Source organism: Dipodomys merriami, unplaced genomic scaffold (genome assembly GCF_024711535.1).
Source record: "Dipodomys merriami isolate MVZ:Mamm:240054 unplaced genomic scaffold, mDipMer1.0.p SCAF_31, whole genome shotgun sequence".
Taxonomy (NCBI): Eukaryota; Metazoa; Chordata; class Mammalia; order Rodentia; family Heteromyidae; genus Dipodomys; species Dipodomys merriami.
Window position 1 is genome coordinate 11,363,585 of NW_027204604.1, and position 10,767 is coordinate 11,374,351.

A 10,767-nucleotide genomic window follows, 5' to 3' on the forward strand; every position below is an offset into this window, starting at 1 on the left:
AAATAACGTAAAAAGTTGGTGGGATGCCTGGCACCGGTGGCTCACACCTGCAATCCCAGCTACTCAGGGGGCTGAGATCTGAGGATCGGGGTTCAAAGCCAGACCGGGCTGGAAAGTCCGTGAGACTCTTATCTCCAATAAACAACTAGAAAACTAGAAGTGGCACTGTAGCTCAAGCGGTAGAGCGCTCGCCTTGAGCTGAAGAGCTCAGGGACAGCGCCCAGGCCCAGAGTTCAAGCCCCGCGACCGACCAAAAAAAAAAAAAAAAAAGTTGGTGGGGTGAGGCTGTAGAATATAGGGAGCAGGCAGATAACCTGACCCACCTTATTCCACAATATAACAGAATGAGGAACATCTAAGCCAGTCCAAGTACCCTGGCTTTTCACCACACTTGAAAAATATAGGACCATGCTACATGCCTGGACAGCCGGCTAGTTATGACTGAGCTCAGGACACATGGCCTCTAAATATACTAAAATGTCTATTAGGAGAAAGAATTGCCAATCTAAAATATGTCTGACAATTTTTTTAATATTTTCATTTATTTGTATTTATGATCTGAATGGCCCAGGTTAGCCTTGAACTCCTGAACTTCAGCAACTGTCCTGCCTTAGCCTCTGGAGTAGGTGGGAAAGTGGGAACACTCTGGATTTCTCTGGAAATTTTTTGAACTGGTTATCCTGAGAAACTGTAGGCTTTTTTTGGTAGGTCATGGGGCTTAGACTGGGCCTGGGTGCTGTCCCTCAGCTCTTCAGCTTAAGGCTAGCACTCTTACCACTTGAGCCACAGCACCACTTCTGGTTTTCTAGTGGATTATTGGAGATAAGAGTCTCGAAGACTTTCTTGTCCTCGCTGGCTTTGAACTGTGATGCTCAGATCTCAGCCTCTTGAGTAGCTAGGATTACAGGTGTGAGCCACCAGTACCCAAGCTGTAGCTATCTTTAAACAAACAAATCATCAGAAAATAAATCTGCAAGGGGGCTGAGAATGTGGCTCAGTGGTAGAGTGCTTGCCTAGCCTGCCTGAAGCCGCAGGTTTGATTCCTCAGTATCACATAAACAGAAAAGGCCAGAAGTGGCACTGTGGCTCAAGTGGTACAGTGCTAGCCTTGAGCAAAAGAAGCTTAGGGACAGCACCCAGGCCCTGAGTTCAAGCCCCAGGACTGACAAGAAAGAAATCTGCAAAAGTATTGTTACCAGAAAAAGGCCTCATGAGACAATTTTTATTTCCTGAGATTTTATATGCTTAACAAAACCTTTATTCACCATGAAACTGCTCCCCTCACAGTCCCATAACTTGTGTCACAACCCCATGAAGCCCTAATCCCCAATGTCTTTTCCTACAGGAGGCTCAATCATAAGATCTTAGGAGTTCTATTTTGGGAGACATCTGTGCATATGTACATAATTGAGGAGTTTTTTTTCCCTGTTAATATCGTCTAACAATTTACCTTGTACCACAGCCAATGTGTCCAAAAAATGTAGAGACTCCAGTAGACACCCCCATTTCTGGACACTTACTAGGTATGGGTGTATAAGCTTTTGTGATTCATCTCCAGCTTGCTGTCCATTTCATCTTGCTGTTCTCCAAGTCTCCACTCTACCAAACATTCCCAAGCCCAACGATGAATATAGTTTCTTGAACCTGCCTGGCTCCTCTACTACTTCCCTTTCACCATTTTTTAGGATTGTTTTCAAGATGCACTTTGTGCCCCAACTGGCCTATACTCCTTCCCAAATAAATGGAATAGAAAACAAAATAGTGCATTATACAGTCAACTTTTATACTGTGGAGCCTGTTTCTGTTGCATACAAGAATAGCCAATGCTTTTATAACTAAGCATCTCTGTGTCAGGCACTTTTTTTTTCTTTGTCAGTTGTGGGGCTTGAACTCTGGGCCTGGGTGCTGTCCCTGAGCTCTTCAGCTCAAGGCTAGAGCTCTATCACTTGAGCCACAGCACTACTTCCAGCTTTTTCTATTTATGTGGTGCTGAGGAATGGAACCCAGGGCCTCATGCATGCAAGGCAAGCACTCTACCACTGAGCCACCTTCCTAGCCCAAGGCATTTTTTAAATTACACTGCATACAGTACTCAATGTGCTTTACAAAGATCCAAACTTGTTTTCAGAAGAGGGAACTGGAAAAGATAACCTACTCTCAAATCATAGAGTTCAGCACTCTGGCTACAGAAGCCAGAAATCTTTTTTTTGTGTGTGTGTGTGCCAGTCCTGGGGCTTGAACTCAATTGGGCCCTGTCTCTGAGCTTGTTTTGCTCAAGGTTAGCACGCTACCACTTGGGCAACAGCTCCACTTCCAGATTTTTGGTGCTTAATTGGTGCTAAGAGTCTCATGGAACCGGGCATCGGGGGCTCAGGCCTATAATCCTAGCTACTCAGGAGGCTGAGATCTGAGGATTGCAGTTCAAAGCCAGCCCAGGCAGGAAAGGCCCTGAGACTCTTATTTCCAATAAACCACTAGAAAACCGGAAGTGGTGCTGTGGCTCAAGTGGCAGAGCGCTCGCCTTGAGCTAAAGAGTGCAGGATAGTGCCCAAGCCCAGAGTTCAAGCCCCACGATCCACCAAAAATAAGAGTCTCATGGACTTTTTCTGTCTGGGCTGGCTTTGAAGCACAATCAAAGATCTCAACCTCAATAGGTAGGATTACAGGACTGAGCCACTGGCGCCCAGCTAGAAAACACCCTGTATAAAACAGGTCACACTAATAAAATAAAAATTGTTGGGCTTCGGGTCAGGGTCTGGGCGAAGGCGTGGCTGGCATCATGTCCGGCCGCGAAGGTGCAAGAAGAAGCCCCTGAAGCAGCCCAAGAAGCAGGCCAAGGAGATGGATGAGGAAGACAAGGCCTTCAAGCAGAAACAGAAAGAGGAGCAGAAGAAACTCGAGGAGCTGAAAGCGAAAGCCGCGGGGAAGGGGCCCCTCACCACAGGTGGAATTAAGAAATCTGGCAAAAAGTAAGCTGTTCCTTGTCCCTGATATGATGGTGACCCTTGATTCCATTCCCATTCAACATCTGGATTTCCTGTCGTAACATTTCTGCCACCTATAGGTAGAATGAAGTTTTGTCTAGGACTCTGAACATTAAGAACAACCTTTAAAAAAAAAAAATCCTACAGTGGCTCAGTCTCTAGTTTGTCAGCCATTGTGTCAGCCATTGCTACCTCAGCTGTAAATTTCAAGTAAACCCAGCCTAGGTTCCTGCCAGAGTCTGCTCTTTGTTCTACTCTTGCATTCTGTATCATCTTGAAAGTAAACCAACTCATTTAAAAGGCTGCCCTTCTTGTGTTGTATATCCAGTGGATTACCTTACCTGCGTCTAGTGGAAAATTTTATACTTTGAAAAGAGAAAAAAAAAAAAAAACACCTTTGCCAAGCTGGTCTATATTTTTCATTGTTACTCATCTGTTCATGTAAGTTTTCTGTGTGCAGACACTGGGGCATGTTCTGGTTAACAGCTCATACTGTCAATTATTGTAGCAGGAGATAGGAAAGGGGGAAAACATAATATACATGGCTTATACTGTGAAAGGTAGAAAATGGGAGTGGGCTGAGAATGTGCCTTGTCACAGTGTTTGCCTAGCATACATGACATCCTGGGTTTGATTCCTCAGTACCTCATAAACAGAAAAAGCTGGAAGTGGTGCTGTGGCTCAAGTGGTAGAGTGCTAGCCTTGAGCTGAAGAGCTGAGGGACAGTGCCCAGGCTCTCAGTTCAAGCCCTAGGACTGGCAAAACCAAAAGAAAAGAAAAAGCCAAAAATGTTAAGATGACCAGTGGTGCCCTAATACATCTTCAGCCAGTGACCTGAATTTCAAGCTGCTTCACCAACCCTTTCTTCTGCCTGTATTATAGATACTGGGCACACCTTCCTTCTGAGAACTGAAATCCAACCACCACAATATTGAGTTCTTCCCTGATTACTATAAAGAGGCACTTCCATTCTCTTGAAAAAAAAAATTGTTATGTAACCGGTAATACAAAATTTATTTTCAAGGGCTGGGAATGTGGCTTAGTGGTAGAGTGCTTGCCTAGCATGCATGAAGCCTTGGGTTCAAGTCCTCAGTACCACATAAACAGAAAAAGCTGGAAGTGGGGCTGTATCTCAAATGGTAGAGTGCTAGGCTTGAGCTGAGAAGCTCAGGAATAGCACCCAGGCCCAGAGTTCAAGCCACACCTTTTCCTATCAGTAATAGGTGAGGAGGGCAGGGACTAAACTCGAAGTCAGACTTAAAATTAACAGGAACAAAAGATTCCAAATTTGACAGATACTTGTTCCACAGACCCACATCCATAAGTTTCCGGGCACTGCCTCACTAAGAAAGATCTTTTCCTGAACATGTTAAAAGAGTAGCAGTATCCGCTCTCGGTGTCGTCTTAATACAGTAGCTTTCAAACTTTAGGGTGTTAAGAATCACTGGTAAGTGTGATTAAAATACATGGTGGGTGCTGGGTGGCTCACACCTGTATTCCTAGCTACTCAAGAGGCTGAGATGTGAGGATCGCGGTTCGAACCCAGTCGGGGCAGTAAAGTCTGTAAGACTCCTCTCCAGCTGACCACCAAAAAGACCAATTGGAGCTGTGGCTCAAGGGGTAGAGCACCAGCCTTCGGCAAAAGGCTGACACAGAGCCCAGATCTTGGGGAGCAGCACAGAAGAAAAAAAAAAAAAAAAAGGAAGGCAAACTCAGGAGACTCACTTTCGGGAGGTCTGAATATAACCCCAAACGAAACCTACAAGCAGCTCGAAACGTGATTCGACGTTAAGTCCCGACAAGGTCTTCCTCTCCCCGGCAGAGTGCACCGGTATTCCCTCCTCCACCACCCCGCCCCGACCCGCTCCCCGGGGTGGGCGCCAGCCCACTGCCAGCCTCCCGCAACCCCACTCCATCAGTGCCTCCCGCGCCGCCAGCCAGCTCCCTTCCCCCACCGGCCTCCTCCCGCCCCGCGGACGCCGCCGCCCACGCCGCAAGCCCCGCCCGCCCGCCGCCCGCTCCCGGGCCCGCCCGGCCTCCCGGTCGGCGGCTCCGCGGCCTGCTCCTCCGCCCCCGCCCGCGCCCCCCGGCCTCCGGGCACCCCGCGGACCAACCCCACAGCCACACCTTACGGCCTCTCCATGGGTCGCGCCCCCTCCGAGCCCCGGAGGGTGGAGGGAAAGGGTGTCAGTCGCAGGGCCTAAGGCCTCAGCAGCATTTTGAAACGGCGAGCAATGAGGACGCAATTTCCGGTCTCCTCACACCCCCGCACGCTCTTACGCCAAGGGCTTCCGGTGAGACTTCCGGAAACCATCGAGAGAGCGAAGCTGGAGGACTGGAGAGCTAGAAGGGCTCAGAGGCCTACCATAGAGTGGACCTTCGTGGTGGGAGAGAGAGAAGTGGGCCGGACTGGGGAGACGGGAGCGGGAAGTCTAGGGGGACTCTTGGGGCCTTGTGATGTCCACGGAGGCGTCATAGGCGGCCAGAAAGCCGCAGGAGGGACCAAGCATGGCCACACACCGCCTTTGGTTCTCCTCCAAAGCATTGCTTCTTGGCAGCTGCCTCTGCTTCCTTATGCTTCCTTCTCCCCAGGGCTGGCTGGAGAGGGGGCGCGGGGCCCCCAGGGCCTCGCTCTCTGGAGAGAAGACCTCTGAGCTCGCAAACAATTACGAGATACGTGGTAAAAAAGCGAAAAAGTTGCAAACAGCAGAGTCAGATGTCACCTGCATCTCCCAGCCAGATCTCATCTCCTGATACATTTATCTCTAAGTGCTCCTTGGGCGACCCTCTCTGCCCGCCTGTCTTCCCCATGCTGTACGGAACGGGACTGCCCCCCACCCCCCAATACTTCGTTTCATTGATTGCAGGATAATTCTAAATTTGAGGACTACCTGAGCTGAAACATTTTGCCTTTGCCTTATAGACTGGTTTAGGTCTGGACTTGGGAGAACAGAGCATCATTATTTACAATACTGTCATTTGAAGACAAACATCTCTTGTCCCTCCCCAACCCTCTCTTTCTCTGCAGGCCAAAACCCCTTAAGTGTTTTAAGTGTGTGTGAGAAAAGAGTCCACTTTCCACCCTGGTTACTATCTTCCAGACAGTCACTGTTCTGTTTAAAAATGTGCTTCCCAGACATAGATTCATAGCCATAGTAAAGAAAATGGGGCAATATCTACCTTCACTTGCACACTGCATCTTGTTCTGCTTCTAGCAGAATCTCTCACTATAGATTCAGAGTTCTGTAAAAGAGCCACAGAAATCAGTCCTGACCAGGTGCTAGTGGCTCACACATCTTGTAATAATCTTAGCTACTCAAGAGGCTGAGATCTCAGAAGCCAGCCTGCACAGACAAATCTGGAGACTCTTAATCGCCAATTTACAGCCCAGAAATGGAGCTGTGTTTCAAGTTCCCTTGAGGGAAAAAGCTAGACAAGTGTGTAAGACCCTGAGTTCAATCCCTAGTACCACCACATACAAAAATCTTTTCCTTTTGTGTTGCTCACAGCTACTTTACCATCTACAACCGTTCCTCAAAAACAATGGGCAGAGGGCTTTAGGTAAACCATTATCAACTATTTACTTAATAATCAAGCAGGAATTTGTACCTTTTTAATAGTATCTGGTTATCTTATGTACCTTTCTCTGTCTCCTGGAGTCTTACATTTTGATGATCCCGTGTAATTCAGTTTGTTTAGGGTTTACAAGTGTTTGCTGAACAACTGTATGCCAAGCACCAAGCTAGAGGCTTCCAAAATAAGACCTGGAATCTGGCTAGTAGAAAAGTCAGACTGTCTAAGTGAAGGGAATATTGTAAGTGCAACAATTGATGAGCTTCTCTTAGCTTCCACTGGAAGGTCAAGATAATATCCCCTTCATTTGTGCATTTTAAAATGGATGAACAGCCAGGTACTAGCTAACTCAGGAGGCTGAGATCTGAGGATCATTGTTCAAAGCCAACCTGGGAAGTCCTGTGAGACACTCATCCAGAATTAACTACGGAAAGCTGGAAATGGTGGTGCACCAGCCTTGAGCAAGAAGGCTCAGGAATAGCGCCCAAGCCCTTAGCTATTTCTCTCAAAGCTGGTGCTTTACCAAGCCACAGCTCCAATTCTGGCATTTTGGTGGTTCACTAGAGATAAGAGTCTCACATACTTTCCTGACCAGGCTGGCTTTGAACAACAGTCCTCATATCACAGCCTCTTGAGTAGCTTGGGATCACAGGCATGAGCCACCAGCCCGCTGCTTTTAATATATTTTACTAAAAGATTCTTTTCTGTCTTTGGGTCATAAGGATGCTCTCATGTCCTCTAAAAGCTCCAAAGATTTGCTTTTCACATTTAGGCCATTTAAATGTTTATAATTGACTTTTGTTCATGTTGTAACACAGCAATCAGTTTTTTCAGTTCCAACAATGTTATGGTCCTATCACTGAATCTATTTTGGGGAGAGGAGAGGCAGTCTTGGGGCTTGAACTCAGGGCCTAAGCACTGAATGTCCCTATACTTTTTCACTCAAGGCTAGCACTCTACCATTTTGAGCCACAACACCATTTCCAGTTTTTGGGTGGCTAATTGGAGATAAGAATCTCATTGGAACTTTTCTGCTCTTGCTGCCTTTGAACAGCACCAGTGCTGGACTTTGGTCTATAGCTCTTGAATTAAACTTGATTTCCTATTTAACATAATCATTGAAGTCTTCATAAAAGAAGTATAATTGGAGTAAAGCCTTAAAAAAAAAATGAATAGGAGCCGGGCGCCAGTGGCTCACACCTGTAGTCCTAGCCACTCAGGAGGCTGAGATATGAGGATTGAAGTTCAAAGCCAGCCCAGACAGGAAAGTCAGTAAGACTCTTATCTCCAATTAACCACAAAAAAAACTGGAAGTGGTGCTGTGGCTCAAGTGGTTTGAGTGCTCACCTTGAGCTAAAGAGCTCAGGGACAGCACCCCGTCCCAGAGTTCAAGACCCACGGATGGAAAGAAAAAAAAAAAAGAGGCTGAATAGGAAAAGGGGATTGAAGGAATGGTATGGGGGAAAAGAATGATGATGAGTCAGAACAAAGATTTCACATTGAAGCATTGGTTGCTGTGTGCAAACTAATGTAGGTCTGAGATAGAATGTTGAACCACACGAGTGTAGTAGCTATGCTATGTGGCTTGAAATGTGGTTTGTCCAAACTGACATGTGCTTTGAATATAAAATACGCATCATATTTCAAAGGCTTTATAAGTTGAAAAGAATGTAAAATATCTCATAACATTTTATATTGGTTGCTGGTTAAAAGATACTTGGATATACTAGGTTGAATAAAAAAATTAATTTCAACTGTTTCTTTTTCCCTTCTGAAATGTGATTACTAGAAAATATCTAATTATATACATGGCTTGAGTTCTATTTCTATTGGATGGTGCTAGCTATGTGGAATGCTAGTCAAACAAGAGTAGGGTAAGATTTTGGAGGATTCTGAGTGTGTATGTATTCAAAGCTTATTTTAAACGCTGCAATAAAAAATTTCCAAGTGTTATTCAATACATAGCAGGAAAGAATCAAAGGGTTCTGAACAAAGAAAAGGCCATCAAATAACATTCTTTATTTCTCAGCATCCCACCTACACACAGCCAGTTTTAGAAATAATTTTACATTATCCCTGGATAGAATTTTTCTGGGAACAATTCTTGTACAGAACGCTTACTTGTGGTAACCCTTACTGTTGTTTTGAATGGAACAAATGTAATGTATGCTCTTTTGAGTGGGAAATTGGAATGGGTCAAATATTTAGTAGTGGGTAAAATTCTTCCTCTTGCCTGAGATTAAGCTAATTTTGTCAGCTTTCACAATTCTCTTTATCTCTCTCCATGCCAATCAATTATGTTAAGTCTTTGCCGAAATGTATTCTCAGGACTCACATACACTTATTATGTATGAGACACGGTTCTGATTATCACATGCCTGGGTGATTACATATGGGTAAACAGGATTCATCTAGGGCACCTGCTGTCAGGACCCAAGCTTTGTTAGACTATTTATCCTTTCAATGTTTCCCACATGTTTTTTGTTTCCTTGTTTGTTTTTGAGTATGTGTGTGTGCCAATCCTGGGGCTCGAACATACAGCCTGGGCTTTCTGAGCTTTCTTGCTCAAGACTAGTGCTTTACTACTTGAGCCACTGATTGGTTTTCCTTGAAAAAAAGAAAAGAAAGAATATTAATATCATTCTTTGAATATTAATATGTTGAAGATTTTCTTATTCTGTAATGATATTAATGGCAGCCTAACAAGTTGATATGAAGGCTGTCCTAGCCTTCATTTATATAGCACCGTGTCCTTTCCGATTAAATTGTTAGGGAAATCGTAAGCCCTGTGGTGGGTAACTCTCCATCCACCTCTTGGGCAGAGGCCTGTGTGCACACTCCTGACAGCTGCAGAAGGCAAGGGCCTCGGATGTCCAGACGGTGGATCCATCAGATCGATCTCGAGGCTGGTCCAGGCCTCCTGGGCTTCTCAGGGTCTCTGCCCCCACTGCCAGCCCAGGGTTTAGGCCGCAGAAAATGACTTGAATGCCTTCGGATGACCTACACGACCCTCTAGCTGCCCAATGGCTGCGGAACGGAATATTAGTACTTTCTCTTAGACATTTTTATTTTTTCCTGTTGGTAGGATTTACAAGGTGGATATCCAAGGCGATCAACGGTAAAATGGGGCCCAGTCATTGCTGCAAAGCCTAGACCCGTTTAGATTACAAATCAAAGACGCCTAGCCGAGGACGAGGCAAGTGCGTGTAACGTTATTTCGTAGTTTAGCGTGAACTAGGGAAAGGCGCTGGTTCCGCGCACGAATCCTCCGCGTGGGGCGGAGCCAAGTGCGCAAGGCTTCCTCCTACATAAAGGTGTTTAGAGCAGTGGGTTTCCTACAAGAGCCCGGATAGCTCAGTCGGTAGAGCATCAGACTTTTAATCTGAGGGTCCAGGGTTCAAGTCCCTGTTCGGGCGTCCTCTTTTTGTCTTCCAACAACCAACATTTTTACACATTTCTAGTTAAATACTAACGTCTGCGTTTCTTCTTAATGTAAACACGTGCTATTCCCTCGTAAGAGCTTTATGTAGGGGGAAGGGGATGAGAGTGCGGGGAGAATGCGGGCACTTCCGATCTCCCCCTCCTCCCTCAACCCCCCCCCCGCTTCGCCCCCAAGGTTTTTGTCTGCGAAAACTCAATCAGCAATCCGAAGAAGCAATTTCTTAATTTCCTCCTTGTTAGGCGCACCATGCGTACGGAACCTCGGTGCTCGCCAGGGAAGACGTCGTTGTTTAATAATAACCTTTTCTTCCCCTTTAAAAGAACGCGCAGCGTCCTCAGAAGTCAATTACTCGTGAACCGAAGTCTGTTTTTAGACGTAATCCCCGAAACCACTCTAATCCTGAATCCCAGGTGGGGGATAGACAGAATTTGGAAAAAAAAAAAAAAAAAAAGGAGACACGCCCGAACAGGGACTTGAACCCTGGACCCTCAGATTAAAAGTCTGATGCTCTACCGACTGAGCTATCCGGGCTCTCTATTCCGAAGTCTCGCTTTTGTTTACTTGATATAAATAATGACTGGTTGTTTTTGCTAAATCCTGTTTTTAGGCCAGATTTAAACTACCCTCTTAACAAATAAAGCCATATTTCTTTAACTTTTAAAAATTCCACTTACTTCCTGCATACATTTTCTGAAATGGCCTGACTTTTCTTGTTGCAGAAATTACCAATATCTACTAAATTCTCTGAAGTGAAATTACTAACAGTAA

General features: G+C 45.6%; 1 protein-coding gene, 2 non-coding genes and 1 pseudogene across 7 annotated transcripts in view; 2 read left to right on the forward strand and 2 right to left on the reverse strand.

Annotated features, from left to right (window-relative positions):
• Positions 1-5,374, reverse strand: part of Mdm4 (MDM4 regulator of p53) — a 46,950-nt gene extending 41,576 nt beyond the window's left edge. For all 5 annotated transcript variants that reach the window (XR_011376330.1, XM_070041724.1, XM_070041725.1 and 2 more), the window contains exon 1: positions 5,112-5,374. The gene's annotated coding sequence lies outside the window, so the exon portion shown is untranslated. The remainder of the gene's footprint in view (positions 1-5,111) is intronic.
• LOC138841021 (translation machinery-associated protein 7-like) lies at positions 2,780-3,504 on the forward strand (annotated as a pseudogene).
• A 4,526-nt stretch (positions 5,375-9,900) lies between the features above and the next one.
• Trnak-uuu (transfer RNA lysine (anticodon UUU)) lies at positions 9,901-9,973 on the forward strand. Its single transcript has one exon. It is a non-coding gene; the product is annotated as a tRNA-Lys (tRNA).
• Positions 9,974-10,457: 484 nt separating this feature from the next.
• Positions 10,458-10,530, reverse strand: Trnak-uuu (transfer RNA lysine (anticodon UUU)). Its single transcript has one exon. It is a non-coding gene; the product is annotated as a tRNA-Lys (tRNA).
• Positions 10,531-10,767: the final 237 nt, after the last annotated feature.